Raw genomic sequence first — 19,921 nt, forward strand, 5'->3', positions numbered from 1 at the left:
TTAATTTTGAATATGTTAAACTTTGTTTTGTCATGCGTTTTTATCATGCATTCACATTTACTTGCATCACATTTGTTTCACTTCTCAAAGCTGACTGTTGCTTTTTGATTTCTTCTGACTGCCTGGCCATATTTATAGCTTTATCCAAGTCCAAGTCTTTTTCCATTTGTATGCGCTCAGACAGCCTCATGTTGGCCAAGCCCTCTACTATTCTGTCTCTTATCAGCTCATCGTGGAGCGGTCCGTAGTTACAGTGCTCTGCTAATACATGCAAGGCAGTCACGAATGCATCAACGATCTCATTTGACTCTTGTTTGCGCATATTGAAACGTGCGCGCTCATAAACAACATTTTTCCTGACAATGAAAAAGTTGTGGAAGCTATCTCTCACTTTAGCATAGTCCCGTTGGTCTACATCACTTAACTTTAGTCCTCTCAGGACGTCATCAGCTTCGTCTCCCGTACAATAATAATAATAATAATGATAATAATGATAATAATAATAATAATAATAATAATAATGTATACTTTATTGATCCCCGTGGGGAAATATGAGAGTGTTTACTTGATTTTCCTCTGAGCTTGCAGACAGATTACTTGCCTGACGGAACCTCTCAAAGCGACAGACCCATCTTGTCCACTCGTGTGGTTTGGAAAAATCAAAGGGCTCCGGTGGTTGGATGCTAAACGTAGCGCTGGAAGTGCTAGCCGCGGTGCTAACTCCTGCCTTCAGACGATCATCTGCATCGTCATTTGGCATTTCCTTTTCCCCTTCCCCTTCTCCTCAACTTGGCAGATGTATGGAGTCTTACAAGTCACACAGCACTTCTGACACCATGTGCAATTCTTACTCTGAATCGGAATGAGTACGCCGGACAACTGTGTGGAGTAAGACCAACTCTTTACTCACTTTATTTTCCGCCTCCTGGCATGCATTGCCAGTGCGTAACACGTAATTACACAATCGAACAATAAACACATACAGCCCATACAACAAATGTACCAGAGACAATTATGAATACACCACAATACCCCAAAAGACTTTCAGCTGTAAGTGCAGCGAAAGGTGGCTATACAATATATCGACGCGGGGGGCCTGAATACAAATGCATGCCTTTTCAGACTTTTATTTGGTTAAAATTTTGAAAAACATGTATCATTTTCATCCACTTCACAATTATGCACTATTTTAGTTGGTCTATCACAGAACATCTCAATAAAAAAACATTTAAGTTTCGGTTGTAAGGTGACAAAATGTGTAAAAGTTCAAGGGGTATGAATACTTTTTCAAGTCACTGTATCTCTGTCTGACAGTCAGTTTCATTTAGTCGAGTAATAGCATCGCAGTGCAAAACACACAATTGTTTCGAGTATCCCAGGTGAGGTATTAATGTTTTTTTTTTACTGATACAGAAGAAGACAGAAAAGTGTTTCAGCTTCACATGTTTTGCACAAAAAATCTTTACAACACAGAATAAATTACAAATAAGATGTGTGTACGTCTGAGACCAGATGTTTACATGAAAGTGAAACAAGATGATTTCCTCCTCCACACAGAGTCTGTCTACACCTTCTAAACAAAGCCTGTAAGGTACAGTTAACTTTCACTTTACACTGTCTCAGTCTCTGTAAAGACACAATCAGACAAAAGCAGAACTTCACTTCACATCAAGGGCAATAAATTGTTATTGTTCTCCAACAGGAAGGCACAGGAGGGACAGGCACGAGGGGCAGCCAGTGGGACCCCCCACACACACACACACACCCACACACACACAAATCTTAATTAAATCTTAACTCAAAAATATTCTTGTATATAAAACAGCTTCAAATGCCAAATGCATGAAATTATATTTTTCCAAGGCTAGTTTACATCATGGAGCTCTGCTCTCAAAAACTGACTCAGATGTAACTGTCTGTGAAACTGGATTTAAGAAATAAGAACTTAAAGTTCGTAAAACATTTAAAACAGACTTTCGTCCATGAAGTCCTCATTTATGAAGTGCTTTACAGACCTGAACATTACAGCTAACAGCTGGATTTTCCTGTGTCAGTGCAGCTCGCCAAACAACAAGGAACCTGAGCAAGGTACTGTCTCTACACACTGCTCCCCGGGCACTGGATTGGCTGCCCACTGCTTCATTAGAGTGAATGGGTTAAATGCAGTATGCAAGTGTGCATTATTGTTATTATAAACTGATGTGAGTCTTTTGACTGAAGCTAACCAACTGACCTGGTGATGTGATGCTCTGTACTGACAGAAGATTGCCCTGAACATGTTTTTATAACTTTAAGCACTTATTTCTTAAATCCAGCTTCACAGACAGAGTTACATCTTTGTCAGTTTTTGAGAGCTGGGCTCAATGATGTAAATTACCCTTTATATACGTAGTGTTTCATGTCCCCTTTAATGCTTTACACCTGATCTGACATTTCCATACATTAATTCTGCTCAGTAACTGATTTTTTGCATGTTTGCCATCCTCCATCTTCCACGTTTACTGATTTGGTTCATGTAAAAATTTCTGATGGTTTCATGTTCCTCAAAATATTTTAATCTGCACTTGAGTTTCAACTCTTAGAGATTACACTCACTTTATATTCACAGACTTGTGACTCTGACACAAAACTACAGAAACAAGTAGATAAAATGTCAGTGTTACCTCAGAGTGAAAATATCATAACTGGTAACAAATATTACTGAATATCATTTTAGTAAATCTGAAATATAGTTAATCTTCGGGTTACTCACAGTCCAAATCATCATCTGCATCAATGAATGTCAGTGAGGTGTCCTGAAAGTCGTCACGTCTCCTGTTCAGTTACCGTCTCTGAGAATCACTCTCCTCTCCAATCAAATCACTTTCTTCTGTTTATCTGCTGAGTTGTTCTTTGATGGTTATGAATCATTGCTATTGTGAAAACTGTGAAGTTGTTGCTGTTCTTGGGAGACATTTCTCTTTTGTTCTGGTATCAAATTGCATCGTGTTTGCTGAGCTTCACCATCTTTCTGGTCACCTGTCAAACTGTTGCTCATGTTTCCAGAGCAGCTTTTCTTCTGCTCAGATTAAAAAATTTGCAGTAATTTTTGTTTTGTTGATTTACCAAATTGTAGCTCAGTTGTTGAGAATCACTTGTTTTCTGTCTGTCAATTTCATTTAGACATTAATTTGCTCTTGTTCAGTTGCCAAGTTGCTGCTCAGTTCCTTTGAATCAAAATTCATCTCACTTTTCAGGTTGCTTTGCAGTTTAAAAAAGAAAATATTTCTCTTCTGTTGGGTTGTCAAACTGTCTTTCAGAATAATCCATACTCAGATTTCTGCTCAGACTTTTTCTCAGACGTCTGATTTTCTCCTCTTCTGTTCAGAGTCACTGATCTTCTGCTCAGTTGTTTAAAGTCAAGACTGTCTCTCTGTCCTCTGTTGTCTGTGTTCTTTTTTCTTCTGTCCAGATGTCAAACTCTTTAATTTCTGAGACCTTCATCTCTGCTTACTGATCAAACTCCTCCTCAGTTTTCTTACGTTGCTCCTTTTAGTTTTTAACTTGCTGCTGTTTGCTAAGAAAAACTTTCTATGCTTGTTTTGATTTTTCCAGAATAAATCTTCCTCTGTTTAGTTTTTCTGTTCATTTGTCCAGACTCAAACTTCTTTTGCTCTGTCGTTAGCTTGGAGTCGATCCCGACAACAAGTATTGTCACACAATGACCGGGGCTGTGCGAGCATCAACTTTATAATCACTTTTTGTGGCCGACCTCCCAGCTAACCCTGTGTAGCATCATCCCATAATAGCAATTACCCATTCATAATTTTCCCCTATACAGTATTATACTATTATACTAAACAACAGTAAACTGGTCTGTTTCCTGACATCATCTGATGTTTTTGTAAATCTTTGGTTATGTTGTTCTGTTTTTCTGCTGCTTGTGCTCTCTGTGAAATTATTAAAAGACAGTTTTGGTAGTGAGCTGGATTAGATCCTAGAAATATGCGACTGCAACACCTTAATATGCATTACAACACACTCCACTCTTTACTATTTTATGTAACATGTGGGAAAAGAAGAATGTGTTTTTTGATTCATTACAAGTTATTTACTGCTTCACTTTGATTTTGTTTATATTCTCCTGCCAAATAAATTTGATAAATTCAGTTTATTGTTAAGTAAAACTGTATGAAATAAAATCCTTTTTGTTTGAAAGAGCTGACATTTTTGTTCTTTGGTGTTTGTTCTAAACACTCGTATGAGCAGCATCCTGCAGGAATCACGTTGATCTTTTTTAAAATTTTACTTTACTTTGTACAGAAAATGTGATTTTGTTTTAAAAAATATTTTCTTACTTCAAAATAATTTCCCTGTCATAGATCTTTATGTAGCCTAACCCTTTAACGGCAAGTGTATCATATGTCATACATACAGCTTTTTGCCAGTTTTTGGATCAGTGTGAATTTTTCCCCCTGAAAAACCTAAATAAATTGCACAATACATTTTAAATAATTGAAAAACCAGATCAGCAAATATGATACAAATTAGATGTCATATATGGAAATTGAAATGTGATTTATTTTTAAACAATTAAATCAAAAATTAAACAAGAGAAGGTTAAAAAAAACACTATTTAAAAAAATAGAATTTTCTGGCTTCAGGCTTTAAAGGTCCAATTTTGTTTCTGGTCTAAATAAAAACAAAGTAAAGTCATAGAGGAAGTGGTTAAGAAACATAAAATAATCAAATATACGTTAACAAATCTCCCAATCTTATCTTGAGTTTTGACTGTTTGCACCAATTAAGCATTTGAAACAATCCTCGTCTTAAATCTTGAAGATTTTAGGTTCAATAATTTAGAAATAATCTTACTGCTGATGCAGCAGACGTCAGTGCACTTGAAACATTTCCCTTGGATCACTTTTGTCTCCTTACAGGATTAAAATAATGAAAAATTATCTGTGATTGTTTGTATGAGTGAGCGTATCACTTCTGCATTACACAATATGCCGATCACAACACTGATATCACAAACATGCTGTTGTTGTTTAATATGATTGTCTGAAAGAGGTCTCTGTTGTAAATGAGACATTGAATGTCAATGGGACGACTGTACTTTGTTATGATTTAATGTTGTCAGTGTTTTGTTTTATGTCATGTTTAAGGATTTGTTCTTGGTTGTATCTCACGTTTAGTTTAGTTCAGGTTCCATGTGTCATTCATTCTGTATGTCTCATCCGTGTGTTTCCCTGCTGCCCAACCGTCATCTGTTTTCTGCTGGCTGTTATTCGTGTTCAGGTTTGTGTTTCTGTTCAGGGTCAGTAGATTAGTTTTCCCAGTATAGTTTAGTTCTCCGTTTACCATTTTGTCCATCTCTTTTGTTGTGTTTGCCTTAGTGGCACCAGCCATTTTTAGCCAACCTGGTTGTCCATTTTAAGATAAATATAAATAAAGGTCAAATAAAATAAAATGCTAAAACAAGAATTATTGGATAAGAAGTTCGTGCTTCTAGCTGTTTTTCCACCTCGGGGTGTAGAGCCTTAAGCACAGACAGCAGGGTCACACAGAGACAGACAGAAAGAGAAGGGCCCCGGTGGATCCTCAGGCCTCTTCTTATAGGGGCCAGTAACTCCTCCTGCTGCTGGGTAACTTCCCACTTGTTCTCCAGCCAAACACAGCAGGAGCAGGGTCCCACTAATTATTAAATCCTACAACAGGGAGTATGCAGCAACAGGTGCTCGTACAACAAGTGGTATAATCTTATAATATACATGTGAATGATACTTGACCTAACTATATAGGTTAAATGCTTAACATGGTGTTTCTCATATATAAAAACATTCCAGTGTAGGTTTATAGTGTATGTGTGTATATATGATTGTTGTCACGGTTAGGTAGGCAAACTGTGTGGAATTAGGAGAGAGAAAGGACCCAAGCACAGACACACAGAGATGTGGTGGATATGAACAAAAGGCGAGCCTTTATTTACGGCTGAACTAAACTACAAACAGGTGGAATAGAGAAAACTAAAATAGACCTAAACTGGGGAAAACTAAGCATGAACATATAACCTTTGTGACTGTGATGTGTTGACTATTTCTGTTGCATTGTTATTGTTTTTTAAGAGACATGTGTTGGTTGTGCTACATGAAAAAATGTTGACAGTGTATTTGGGGAGGGGGGGTAGTTACTGGAGCTGGAGAGTGAGTTGTTCGAGAGGACTCTGCCCGGCATCAACTGGCCTGTTACTGTACCACCTTAATAAACCATGGTGAGGGCAAAACGTCTCATGATTAAGAGTCTACGTGAAAGTTACAGCATATATGTTCAGTGCAGATTGTAGGGTCTATCTTACAATATAAAGCACCTTGAGGCGACTGTTGTTGTGATTTGGCGCTGTATAAATAAAATTGAATTGAACTGAAACGATAGATATGAAGTTTATATAGGAACACATGTCATTCAAAAATCCACAACATTTGCCATGCTAAAAGCATTAGTAAACGACAAACCTGCACTGTTAGTATTTGTCCACATGGTGTCAGCATCTCTACCTAAACAGAGTTGAGATAAGTCAAAACCTTTGAGGCCACAAGTTTGAACTTCAAGTCTTTGCTGGAAAAGTCAGTGAATCTTTTTCTGCAGCCACAAAGGTTTAAATGTTCTTTTCAGTCCTTCAGGCTCAGAGCTGATTTGTCTCAAACTGACTGTAATGCTGAGTGGTTCAAAATGATTACATTGTCATAACATTGCTTTGCTGTTAATCTCTAATGTAAAAGAAAGATGAAACAATAAATCAACTAGTACTTCATTAGCAATGCTGCACCTGCTGCATGGCCACAAGCACCTCCCACTGACACTCCCACTATTCCCAGTATTGCTGAACCTCAGAAATTCCCAAACACTACATTATGCTTCTGATTCATTACTTTGTTGTCGTTTGTGTGTGTATATAAAGGCTTACAGTTTAACCTATACACCCATAGCTGGACTGCCCGGTGGGCCGATGGTGATTTTTCGTTTTTATGGGCCGATGGTTTTTTTTGTTGTTGTTGTTGTTGTTGTTGTTTTTGTAACGGTATAAAAAAAATGAAAGGTGGTGGATTGGCCAGATGGTGGCAGAAGTGTAAAAATAACTCTGTTTGGTGGTGGCTATGGCGGAGCTTCCACAGAGGCCAGCCAGTGGATGAGGGAAAGGGGAGGCTGGAGGGCTGAAAAGGAACGCGATCTGTCCCGTACTTCAGCTAGAATGAAAAAAAGACACAAAGCTGGAGTTATTCTTTACGCTATGAGCTGCCTCTTCTTCTCTCATTCTCCCTCCCTCCCTCTCCTGTTGCTACTTCAATCATGAAACTGATCAATGATCAGCTGATCGGCTTTTCACTCTTGTTTGTTTATCGCCCACTTCGTGCCAGAAAGGGGAAACCAGCGGTGGTCGTGCTAAACAACAGCAACACGTTTAACCTTGATCAGCTGTTGTTAGAATTTATTTAATATTACTTTCTAGTATCAGCTGATGTTTGCTGGAGCCACAGCTGTAAAAGCTGCTGGTCATGATATCAGTTTGGTTATCTGGTGAGAGGGAAACATGCAGATGAAACCTGGAGATGTCCTTACTGAATCATCAGAGCTGAACAGGTGATGGAGAAACGGGTTTACCTTTTAGGTGACATCAATGAGTTGAAGGGAAGTTATGAACTGTTTCTGAGAGACAAATAACACCAGGATCCTTTTCTAAGTAGCTGACAGGTGGTAACTGTGCAGGGGCGGATCTAGCAAAGTTTTGCCAGGGGGGCAGGTAGGGCATTAACAGGGAAAGGGGGGCACAAGGAAATACTTTTCTTTATTATTCTCATTTAAAATGTCTGGCTTTTAACAAATAATTATCTGAATCTTACAAACCTTTTAATCTGATGTAACATGTATATAAATCTATTATTGTACCAGTACTGTGTGTAAAATGCCATCAAAAAGTCAATTAAGTTTTATTCTTTCTCACCTGTCTTTCTGTCTCCTTTCACTTTTTAAAGGTTGCCATGCTAGAAAAAATATTTTGCCCTGCCATGCTGTTTGTTTATGTGGTAAATAAATAGTTTATGAAAATATCACTAAATCTGTCATTTATTATTTTTAATATTCAGTAATGATCATGTCTCACCTCTAGTCTTCTCTGTCTTAATTTCAGGTTTCCACCATGTGTTGTAGATAGTTCAGGAGGTTAACTCGACCAAGCAGTCTTTAGGTTTCGGCTAAGTACTGTTTAGAATACCAGAATAGGGAAGATGATGTAGGTTTAAGTTTATTAAATTGATACACATATATCAGCAAGACAGTGTGCATCACTGTCACAACAGCGTTTGTTTTCATTCAAAGGCTTTATGGTTTTTCCTATAATGGTGGGCCAGTCTCTAGTCAAAATGCCCAGGCCGATTTTTATCCCAGTCCAGCCCTGTATACACCTATAGCTACTATACTATTCTATGTTGAGGTGGTGTGTAAAATCGTTTGTAACTAACATTCATTCCCTGACTGATTTTAAATGAGGCAGACAGAGATCATCAGAGAGAGAGAGAGCTCCAATCCTGCAGGAAAGGAAATGAGAGAGAGATAACACATCCAACAAGAGCATCGAGGTGTGAAGGACATGTGGTGTCTGATGAACACGGTAACATGGGAGGAGATGGAGATAAGGTTGTAGCAAAAAAACCTTCCTACCAGCAGTGTTCAATGGTGAAATGTGGAGGAACAAAGAAAATGCATACAGCTGGATTGATAGCAACAATGCAATGTTGGGTTGTAAAACTTGTGCAGAGGTTTCTGGCCTCGCTGTCTTTAAACCACAGGGCTATGTTTGTCAGAGTGGCCGCTTTATAAAGTTACCATTCAGGTGAGAAACAGAAAGAGAAGCTGTGATCACTGGGACAGAAAATAATAGAGCGAAAACAGTCTTGTGTAAATGGGCTGATTCTTATATAGCGCTTTTCTACTCTCTTGGAGCACTCAAAGCACTAATGGGCTTCATGTGCACATTAGTGCTCAACAAATTGTTTACAAATCCAAAGAGGAGAAAGTAGAAAGAACATGTGACAAAATGAACACGGCTACTTACAAACACAGTGACTGTCCTCAGACAGCACACACAATAGTCAAGTAATTCAGTTCAATTCAGTTTAATTGTCTTTTTCTGTAATTTGGTGCTATATAAATAAAAGTTGACTTAAATAGAATTTTTATTATAAGGTGTCAAATCATAGCCACAGTCACCTCCATGGGCTTTATAATGTAAGGACTGTACAATAATACAGAGAAACACTCCAAATCAGACGACTATGAGTGAGCAGTTGGTGACAGTGAGAATGAAAAACTCCTTTTTAACAGGAAGAAACTTTTGACAGAATCATACCTTTTCTGCTAAAACTGTTTATGTTGTTCTCCACCTTTTCCTTAACCAGACCAGACCCTTGTACTGCAGGATTAACCTGAGTGTCCCAGTCCTGGACTGTTTTTTTAATCATGAGGATCCCAGGCCTTATTTTTGTTGATGTATTATAAATATTCTTGTTTTATTGTTATTGTCATTTACTTTATTCTCATTAAATACATATTCATTTAAAATTGTTCAAAGTTAGCATAATGTTCATACAGGTTAAAAATACCTGTAAGTATGAGTTCACTGACAATTACTGTTTGTTTGTTTTAATCAATTTATTCATAACATAAAACTGTTAAACTAATGCAACACATATAACAACGTAACAAATATACCATAATAAATAAATTTCTTAATGCATAACACATTTTGGAACTGATCTTTCAAGAAGTGAAAACAGTCTGTTCATCCTCTGCTCTCCTCTCCTCAGCCTCTCTTTGCTGCCTCATGTCCTCTCTGATGAGGTCTAGCAGCTCATCATCCCTCTCTCTTTTCCTCTTTCTCCCTGTTGTGGGTGGCTGATCGTCTTCCTCATCACTTTCGTTTTGGTCACCACTGCTGTGCTTGGTCCTGGAGTGTCTTATGGAAGAGAGGAATGCCTTCCATTAGGCCTCTGTCCTATCACCTCATCCATGAGGGCAAACCAGGGCCAAGGAGCAGCAGTGGGCTTCCCACTTTTCACAGCAGAACTCAAGAAGAATACCGTCTGGACATCACAGGTTCTGTACAGTATGAGGGTTAATAAAACTGTACTCATATGAATATGATGTGTAAATTGATTTATTCTTGTACCTCGATGCCACAGTGGTCGAATTCTTCACCCCAGTGAAGAGATGATCATTTTCTCCTCTCATTTTAATAAACAGAGCCGTTTGGTCTTTGTTCCCTAAAACATATCAAACTGAAATCCTGAAATCCAAAATCCTGGGATATGGTGGGCCATGAAGGATACACCCGACCCATCCTTCAAATCTGGGGAAATGAAGGACGCATTTGTCGCCGCCTTTGGAGGACTCTTCGAATTTGGACAGCCTTCGTCGCGTCGCTGTGACGTAATTGCCTACAAATGCAGCCATCGAAGAATGCTACCCCTGAATTTGGACACAGCCTGTGTCTCAATATGTGTTTTGCATACTTCCTGTTTTACTTCCATAGTCACTTGTGCTTTGTGCATCATGTTGAGTTTAGATTGTGTCCAGCTGTGCTTCCCAAGTGTCTCCTCTTAGCTACGATTCCCTCCTGTGGTTTGTTCCCTCATTTTTTTGTGTGTGTATTTATGCCTGCGTCTCTCTCTGTCGTCAGCATATATAAGGAAGGAGCTTTTTAATCAGAAATGCGTTCTTGTCCTTTTTGACTTTAATGACGAGCTTGTTTTACTAAATTAACATGTAGTAAGATTTGAAACTGCAGTGACTGAGACCAGAAACCTTTGCACAAAGTATTTACTGGTGTTTTAAACTCTGACCTGTAGATCAGACCATGACAGGAAGGATCACTTTTTAAAGAGACGTGGCTGATGGAAAATATTGTGTTAACATTTTTGTAACCGCAAGTTCGCAAATAGCTGTAAGTCTATCTGCACCATCTCTGTACTTAAACAAACATCAATGACCTCATGTATATGAGTGTGTGTGTGTGTGTGTGTGTAGGTGTGTGTGTGTGTGTGTGTGAGATGAAACATACGTGATCATGAGGGTGAGAAACCACAACAACACCCCACCAGAGGCAAATAGAGAAAGATCCAGGACACCCAAAAACAACCATGTGTCCACACCAGCAGAAGCAACAAGGAGCTAAAAAGAAAGAGCGCCTAAAAACCAACTGGCAGCTGATCCTGTCAGAGGTTGGCCACCCCACTAAGAGCTGAGGACAGAGCCCCAGGGCTCTGTGCACATGCACATAAATGCACAAAGACACACACCTGAATCAACCCACCGTTCTAAAACCCTTCACCCTGTGTCAGTATTTCTGTGAAGTATAAATGAAAGTTTGCACGCAGCTGCAGGCTTATCTGCACTTAAAAAACCTCAGTGATCTCATGTTTTTCTCCATCAGCCCACAGAATGAATCTCAATGTCTCCTGAAAACACTTTAGCTCTGTGCTATGTGATTATGTCTTATTCTTGCTATCAAACCTCAGGATGTGTAAAGAACTGGAAGCTGAAGCAACATGGAGTTTGTTGCAATGCTTTGTGTATTTACTCAATATGCATTCAAGTTTAAAGTTACTTTGGCAACATGAGTAAAAATATAAAAATAAAAGTTTTAAGGAATAATTATTAAAATGCCAGTAGATACACAACAAATACATCCTGACATCTCACCTCTGTTTTTGACCTTCTGCAAATAATTTTTGGTTTTTAATAAATAATTACAATCCACAGTAAAACTGAAAACAATGAATAAGTGTTGATAATGTTTTAGAGTTCATTCACTCGTATTGTAGGGACACCATAATATCTTCTGACATATCAGTCTACACAAAGCTAAACAGTTGGACTGAACTTCTGTCGATTCATACAGTATGTTATTCTCATTTATTTCTTTATGTTGTACGTTGAAACTTTTGTGACCTTGATAGAGACCATATGGAAGATTTTTTGATGACCCACAGTTAAGTCTCTGTGTTCCAGTGATCACTTATCTGTAACTCAGTTTTCTTCATTTGTTGCTATTGAGGCCTGAAATGATCAGCTTCAGTAAGCTTTAGTAAAGGTCACCTTTTTTGCTACTTTGATTCTTAGTCTGCATGTGACTCTGGAGAGAATTGCATAGTCTTTGTTGGTAACATGTAACATTCACTTTGATGTGCCAATAGATACATTTATTTGTTGTCTTTGTTAATTTAATTTGTGAAACATACAGGTCTTTAGTTTCAGTTCAACCACACAGTGAGTCACTTACTCTGTTTGGGTGTCAGCCAAACATAGAATTTAACCACAAGGTGAAAACATGCACAGATCTGAGGTCAAAGGAGCATTTTTTTTTTATTATAGTACTGCATGATGATGTTTCAGCTAAGAGTCAGATAAAATCTCTACATGTTTTTATGCAACATGAAAGAAGAATTTAGACATAATTCCTCCGATAAAGAATCAAAATGTAAAAAAATCATTAAAAAGACTTAGATATAAAAATGCAGGCTGCTAAACAGAAAAGGGGTTTTGGTACATTCACTCCCAGTGACTCCCAGTGTGCTGGAGGAGGAATAATGCAGCATGATAATGATCCAGGGGACGCTGCAAAAACATGTCAGAGTAAAAAAAAGACCTGGAAAGATATGACTTAAAGCAATGGAAAACAACACAAGAATCAAGTTTCTATGTTTGTCACAAAACTGCTGCGGTCAAAGCCACAGGAGCTGTTTGAGTTTGGTGTAAAAGGGAAGGAAGCACAGAGAGACCAATCAGAAGAAGAACCTGTAGAAAAACTCTGTCACACCTAAACAAAACACGACTTCTCTTTTTTTCTGCAAAGTAAAACTGTTTGAAATTATCTGCAGATCAGTGCAGCAGGCTGGATGTGACGATGGGGCACTCTTTGCTCTGCATGATGGGCTTTTTCTGTAAGTACACGTCTGACATTGTTTGAATGGCATCGATTAATAAAAATGTTTCTGATCTCTGAGAATTAGTGAGTCACTGTTTAGAGCTTGTTTAGCAAACAGGAGAAATTTGGTGATTATTGTTCATCCCTAAATGAACAATAATCAATAATCAGAGTAAAGTCTTTAAAAAAAACTTTACTCTGAGGTAAAATATCTGATGAGGTTTTATTCATTATTTTAGTGCTCAGTACAGTCATCTGTGGAAACGCTGAAGGTAAGAAACACTGTTATTATTCCAGTTCATATATGTAGCTGTTATCTCCTACAATGCTTTAAATCAGGGGTGTCAAACTTATGGCCCACTGGCCACATTTGGCCCTCAATACAATTATTTCCGGCCTGCGAGCCAGTTATTAATGGTCCGTTGGTATGTGGGAGCTGAATCTTCAGCCCTGCTAAGAATCCGTGCTTTGATGGGCACACCATGTGGCCAATCACATGCAAAGTCAGGCTGGGATCATACCATTATGTGAAAGAAAGAAAGAGGGGGGGCAGACCAAAAAGGTAAATCAGGAAACGGAAAGAGAAATGTTTCTGTTTTTCAGCATCTACTATAGAAATACAGTGTAGATATAATGTAGATGAGCTACCAGAAGTTTCTCTCTAATTAATGTTTTTTGATTCCTCTGCTGTTTTGGCGAAATGTTTAGGTGTTTCCAGTTCGTGTGGTCTAGGTCTCAGGTCGAGGTCTCAGTGTTTCCTGTTTTACTTTGACAGTGTCCCAATCTGTGTTCAGTTTTGCTTCCTGTATTGTGTCATTATGTTTATTCACCCCAGCTGTGTTCTCCGTGTGTTTCCTGTTTTCTCGTCACCATCTTGTATATTTATGGAGTGAGTTGTCAGTCGTTCTTTGTCAGGTCATTTATAAACACTATCTCATGTTTCCACAGTTCTGCCAAGTATTCCAGATTTCACATATTTAGCTTTCTTAGTTTAGGTTTTTGTGATCAGTTTCTTGTTTAGTTAATGTCTTGTTATCGGCCATAATAAAAGGCACAGTTTTTGTTAAAATCTAGTTTTCTTCTCGTTGTCTGCACTTGGATCCTCATTCAGAAAGGCGAGTTTCACTGGTTTGGCCCACTTGAGATTAAAGTGGCTGTCATGTAAAATGAGTTTGACACCCCTGTTCTAAATGACATCCTCCCTGTTTAGATTTGATATAACACACCTATCATTTCATTTATTATTATTTTGATTTTAAAATGATCATATTAAGAGTGTGCCGCCTTCATACAGACTAATTCTCTTTTCATGGATGTTTATCTGAACAGATTACAGTACAAATTTACAAGAAGATGATGATTTGTGTGGGTAGTGCAGTGTATCTCACTGATATTGGATGTGTGCTGCTTACCTCAGTGTATGCTTTTGTATTAACTCTTGGAGTTCTCAAATCCTTATACAAAGCTACACATAAAAAAAATTGAACGGAAATACTAGATACTCCAGCTTCCTCCCACAGTCTAAAGACATGCACTTATTGGGGTTAGGTGAATTGATTATTTTAAATTGCCGATAAGTGAGAGTGTGAATGTTTGTCTGTCTCTCTGTTTTAGCCCTGCAACAGACTGGCGACCTGTCCAGGGTGTACTCTGCCTCTCGCTCTATGATAGCTGGGATAGTCTATAGCCTCCTGCGACCCTGATAAGGATAAGCGAAAGAGAATGGACAAGAGTTTAAAGTGGGATTCAGGAGGTGCAGAACCCTAAAATCAGTTTTTAATGGCTCAGCCTAATTTCCATTGAGAGCTTCCGTAGATTTTCTTAGTGTACGGGCTGTGATCAGCTGACCTGCTGCTCTTTGCAGATTTATCCACCTGAATTCAGTCAGATGTAAGCAGATGTTTCATGAGTTGTCCTCGTCTCTACACTGACAGTACACTGTTTATACTGACTTTATATTGGACTGCCACTGTGCACCAGTCACACACTGATCTTTCCTTTAAATCCATCACAGTACAGCAAACTAACCTGTTTATCCTGCACTAATCTGTAGAGGATTTTCATGCAGCCTTTAAATAACACAGTGATTCTACCTCAGTTTGTTTTGCAGCATGCTTCACACTATTAAAAGCATAATGTCAACATAAATACTCAAGTAAAGTACAGATACCTTACATACAGTAACAAAGTATTTGTACTTCCCACCTCTGGAAATAAGTAAATTGTGTGATATTTGACTATAAAACTGAAGTTGTTTACATGATATTGTGTGTTTATGTGTTGATGTTCAGTCTCACAGTTTAGATTTGTGCACACCTGGTTGTTTTCAGTCACTCTGCTGGTAGAGTCTAAATATCATTTAATCTGTTTAGTAAAAACTAAACGTTTTATTGTTGATTTTTAGTCAAATTGTTACCAGGACACAAAAATATAATTACAATTAACAAGAGCAGTAAAACCAGGATAGTTTTGTAATGATAATGATATATTTTTATTTGATCAGCTCCTCCTGAGCCCACTGTGACCCTCCAACCATCCACGACTCAGATATACAGAGGTGAGACAGTCACTCTTGATATTCAGGGAGGTGGACGTATGAATGGAGACGAGACAAGTTAAACGCACCTGCTCACTTGTTTTAATTTGTATTGCACAAAACAGAACAAAATACTAATAAAAGTAGTGTAAAATAATAATAAATAATTGTCCTCATTTTAGGAGAGACTGTTCTGCTATGTTAGCCTTTCTCAAACTGCTCGTATGTTTACTCATAGCAGCAGTTTTTTCACTTCGTTTATCTTTAAATCTCCAGCTCTGAATCCATCACTTGAGGTTTAACAGCATTGTTAGCAAACAACAGCTAACTGACAACTAATGGATTATATGTTCATAAATGTATAAAACATTTAAAAGGTATAAAAACAACTTTTTATTGTTGATTTTTAAGTCGAATTATCCGTCTGCTAATGATATATTTTATTTGATCAGCTCCTCCTAAGCCCACTGTGACCCTGCAGCCATCCTGGACTCAGATATACAGCGGTGAGACAGTCACTGTCAGATGTGAGATTCAGGGAGGTGAAGGAGCTCAGTGGACGTATGAATGGAGAGCAGCCAAGTTAAACACACCTCCAACATCCAATGAATACAGAATCAACAGCACTACTGAGTCTGACAGTGGAGGATACAGCTGCCGGGGCAGAAGAAGCTCTTCCTGGACAGAGTGGAGTGACATCACCTTATTGAAAGTAACAGGCAAGTTGGACATATTTCACACGTTTTAATTTATACTACACAATGTTTCATCCAAAGACACAACAAAATACTGTCTTTCAATAATACTGTTTTTTTTTTTTTTGGATTAATATCATAAGTACTCACAGTGAAACATTTGGAAGGAAAAAAGATTTCCACATGTGGATTTATTGCTGCACTTCCATCAGTTCTTTTGTTTTTAGTATTTTCACATTAATTTCTCGAGGTTTCAGGTTTGACCTAAAAATACAGTATAATTGTACCAGAGACTGGTCTGCACACACACACACACACACACACACACACACATACATTTCCCTCCATTCTGCTCCACTCTGACTCTCAGTCTCAGTCTGCCTCCGCTCCTCCAGACCCCAGCAGCTACTAAAATAAGGGAAAAGGTCATTAGTGCGGCTGGGATCAGCTGTTTCTGCCACCCACCCCTGACGCTGTCCCCTCAACCTTCAGCTGAGCCCCAAACCACACCCACCACAGGTGTTCACGAGTGTCAGAATACCTTTAATGATACGAGAAGAAGAACCTCTAATGTAGAACAGGTCCATATGTGGATCATTTGTTTACAGTTCAGTTTATGGAAAATCAGTGAGAGTTACCTCGATCTGCTGCTGATGAAGTTTTCAGTAAACTTTGTTGAGCCCACCTGCTTGATGTTTCAAACTGTTTCCTGTCACATGTTTACATTCCTTATTATTAAAAGAAAGTCTGTTTAAATCCACTAGTTCAGAAAAGTTTGGACTTGGATTATAAATTTACATATTATATCAATTATCTATAAATAGATTTTGGCAAAGCTACTTTTGTGTTCACCACACAGAGTCAGACTGATCCTGTTCTCCTTATATGTGTTAATATTGGACATGTAATTGAGACACATGGTGCATCTTCTTATTTTGCATATGTTACCAACCAAGATTATCTTTCTTTATTGTCTTTATTGTCTTTTTATTGAATTTTTTGCATATGCTGATAACACATAGATATGCAGTACTTATGCTTAGACCATGTGACTCTGGCATGTTGAGTTCTCTTAATGACTGTCTTTGTGAGGCTCAAACTGAATATCAGCCAATGTCCTCATATCACAAAAGAAATGCAGTCATGTATTTATGTCTTTAAGTAATAATTAATACAACAAAACTTTTTTATTGCTGATTTTCAAGTCATATTGTCTTCAGCATGCAAAATTATGATTACCATTAACAAGAGCAATAAAAACTGGGACAACTTTAATAATGATTTTATATTTAAGTTTGCTAATGATATTTTTTTAACAGCTCCTCCTAAGCCCACTGTGACCCTGCAGCCATCCCGGACGCAGATACGCAGCGGTGAGACAGTCACTGTCAGATGTGAGATTCAGGGACTTGAAGGAGCTCAGTGGACGTATGAATGGAGACGAGGCCGGGTAAAATTACATGAAATATCCAGAGAATACAGAATCAGCAGAGCTACTGAGTCTGATGGTGGAGAATACAGCTGCCGGGGTAGAAGAAGCTCTTCCTGGACAGAGTGGAGTGACATCACCACATTGAGAGTAACAGGTAGGTTGAACACATTTCACTCATTTTAATTCCCAAAACACAACAAAATACTTTAAACAGTACTGCAGGTTTTCTTTAGTTTAGTATCCAAAGTCATGTAAAACAGTTTTTTCATTATAAAAATATTCAGTCGTCACTCAGAGTCAAACATCCGGAAAAAAAAAAAAAAGTGTTTGTAACATGAAAATAATAAACGCAATTGTCATTGTCCCAGCTGCCTCGTGTCCGTCATATTGTCTACAGCATGGAAAATTATGATTACCATTAACAAGAGCAATAAAAACTGGGACAACTTTAATAATGATTTTATATTTAAGTTTGTTAATGATATTTTTTTTAACAGCTCCTCCTAAGCCCACTGTGACCCTGCAGCCATCCTGGACTCAGATATACAGCGGTGAGACAGTCACTGTCAGATGTGAGATTCAGGGAGGTGAAGGAGCTCAGTGGACGTATGAATGGAGACGAGGCCAGGTTAACATACGTCAGTCATCCAATGAATACAGAATCAGCAGAGCTGCTGAGTCTGACAGTGGAGGATACAGCTGCCGGTGCACAAAGACCTATTTGTTAACAGAGTGGAGTGATACCATCACACTGACTGTATCATGTAAGTTGGAGATCTGTTTTATCAACATTAGTAAGAATCTGTTTTTCTTGCAGCTTTGTAGCTGTTTCATTTGTGCTGCTCAGTCAAATATTTTGCTTTTATTCTGATAACCAAAAACTGTGAAAAGCAGTTTTTTATTCACAGTGAAGAGAACCAAACATATCAGAGTAACTTCTCTGCTGTGCAGCTCTAATACATGAAGAGCAGAACAAATGCTGAACCTGTTTCAGCTGCTCCACCACATCCACTAAGAACAACAGTTACATCCATTAATTGCTCTTCTGTATTTGTGTTATTTTTATTTTTATTACTCCCTGTTGCACCAACATATGATGCAGTTACTTCAGTTGTTTTTAGCATGTTGTCTATTGTTGAAATGATCTTAGAGGTTTCAGGTTTTAGTTAAAGAGTCTGCTCTCATCAGAAACACACACTGGATCTTTTTCACTTAATGAACTCTGAACTGCAGACGACAATATGTCCTCATTTTGTTTGACGCTGGTCTGTGCTGGTATGTTATTAATTTAGGCTAATGATATTTAATGAGTATATAAATTACTCATAATCATCTCACAGACAAAACATTATGTACAGCTACTTTCAGTGCCATTGATATTTATTTAGAGTTTTTTCTCTAATTGATCTTTCTGAGTTAGCTTCAGTAATTACTTCCTCCAAACCATCGATGTGTCTTTTAAAACCCATTCTGACACATCTGTGCACATCGACAGGAAATGTCAGCTTCCACAGCAAAAGAATATAAAACACACTTACAAGGACTCATCTTAGCTATCAGAGGCTTCAACAGCAGATTTAGTAAAGAACACAAGGACATAGCATGATAAGTACAATCAGATCATATTAACCTGGGTTACTTTCTCATTATCGATGAATGAACTAATTCATGCTTTAAATTAATGATAGCAAATGAACTATACATTTATTAATTAATTTTAAATGCTCAGAAGTAAATATTAAAAAAATTTGCTGTGCGGATCAAAACAGTATTTCAGAGTATTTTGTGTTACACACTTTGTTACAGCTTCACCAATAAAGTTTTGTGATATTTGATCATTCACATGTTTCCATCCAGTTCTTTAAATTGTTCTGATTCAGTCATTTTTACTTTTATGTTCTTGTTCTAAACTGAACTGCAGCGAAACCAAAGGCTGAACTGAGAGCTGATAGGACAGCTGATCCAGTAGGGGGCAGTGTGACCCTGACCTGCTCTGTGAGCCCATCATCATCATCATCATCATCATCTGGATGGAAATACTACTGGTACAGATATGACAGCAATTATAAACTTGTGACCTCACCGGATGCAGTGTTTCTATCAAATGAACAAATCAGTGTCTCAGAGGGAGGACGCTACAGGTGCATAGGAGGAAGAGGAGAACCAGTTTACTACACAGAGTACAGTGAGTCAGTCAGGATTGACACAATCGGTGAGTTTAAATGTAACTTCACACAAATCACTACATCTGATTGTAACTGAAAGTTTTGTCTTTCATGTGTTTTTATTGTACTTTC

The 19,921-nt window shown here is 38.0% G+C and overlaps 2 protein-coding genes across 2 annotated transcripts in view; one reads left to right on the forward strand and one right to left on the reverse strand.

The window, feature by feature from the left end:
- Positions 1-19,921, reverse strand: part of LOC109198185 (low affinity immunoglobulin gamma Fc region receptor II-b) — a 997,390-nt gene that overhangs the window by 789,758 nt on the left and 187,711 nt on the right. The window lies entirely within an intron of this gene.
- Positions 1-19,921, forward strand: part of LOC109201287 (obscurin) — a 493,328-nt gene that overhangs the window by 411,121 nt on the left and 62,286 nt on the right. The window lies entirely within an intron of this gene.

The sequence above is a fragment of the Oreochromis niloticus genome, linkage group LG3 (assembly GCF_001858045.2).
Source record: "Oreochromis niloticus isolate F11D_XX linkage group LG3, O_niloticus_UMD_NMBU, whole genome shotgun sequence".
In the NCBI taxonomy this organism is placed as follows: Eukaryota; Metazoa; Chordata; class Actinopteri; order Cichliformes; family Cichlidae; genus Oreochromis; species Oreochromis niloticus.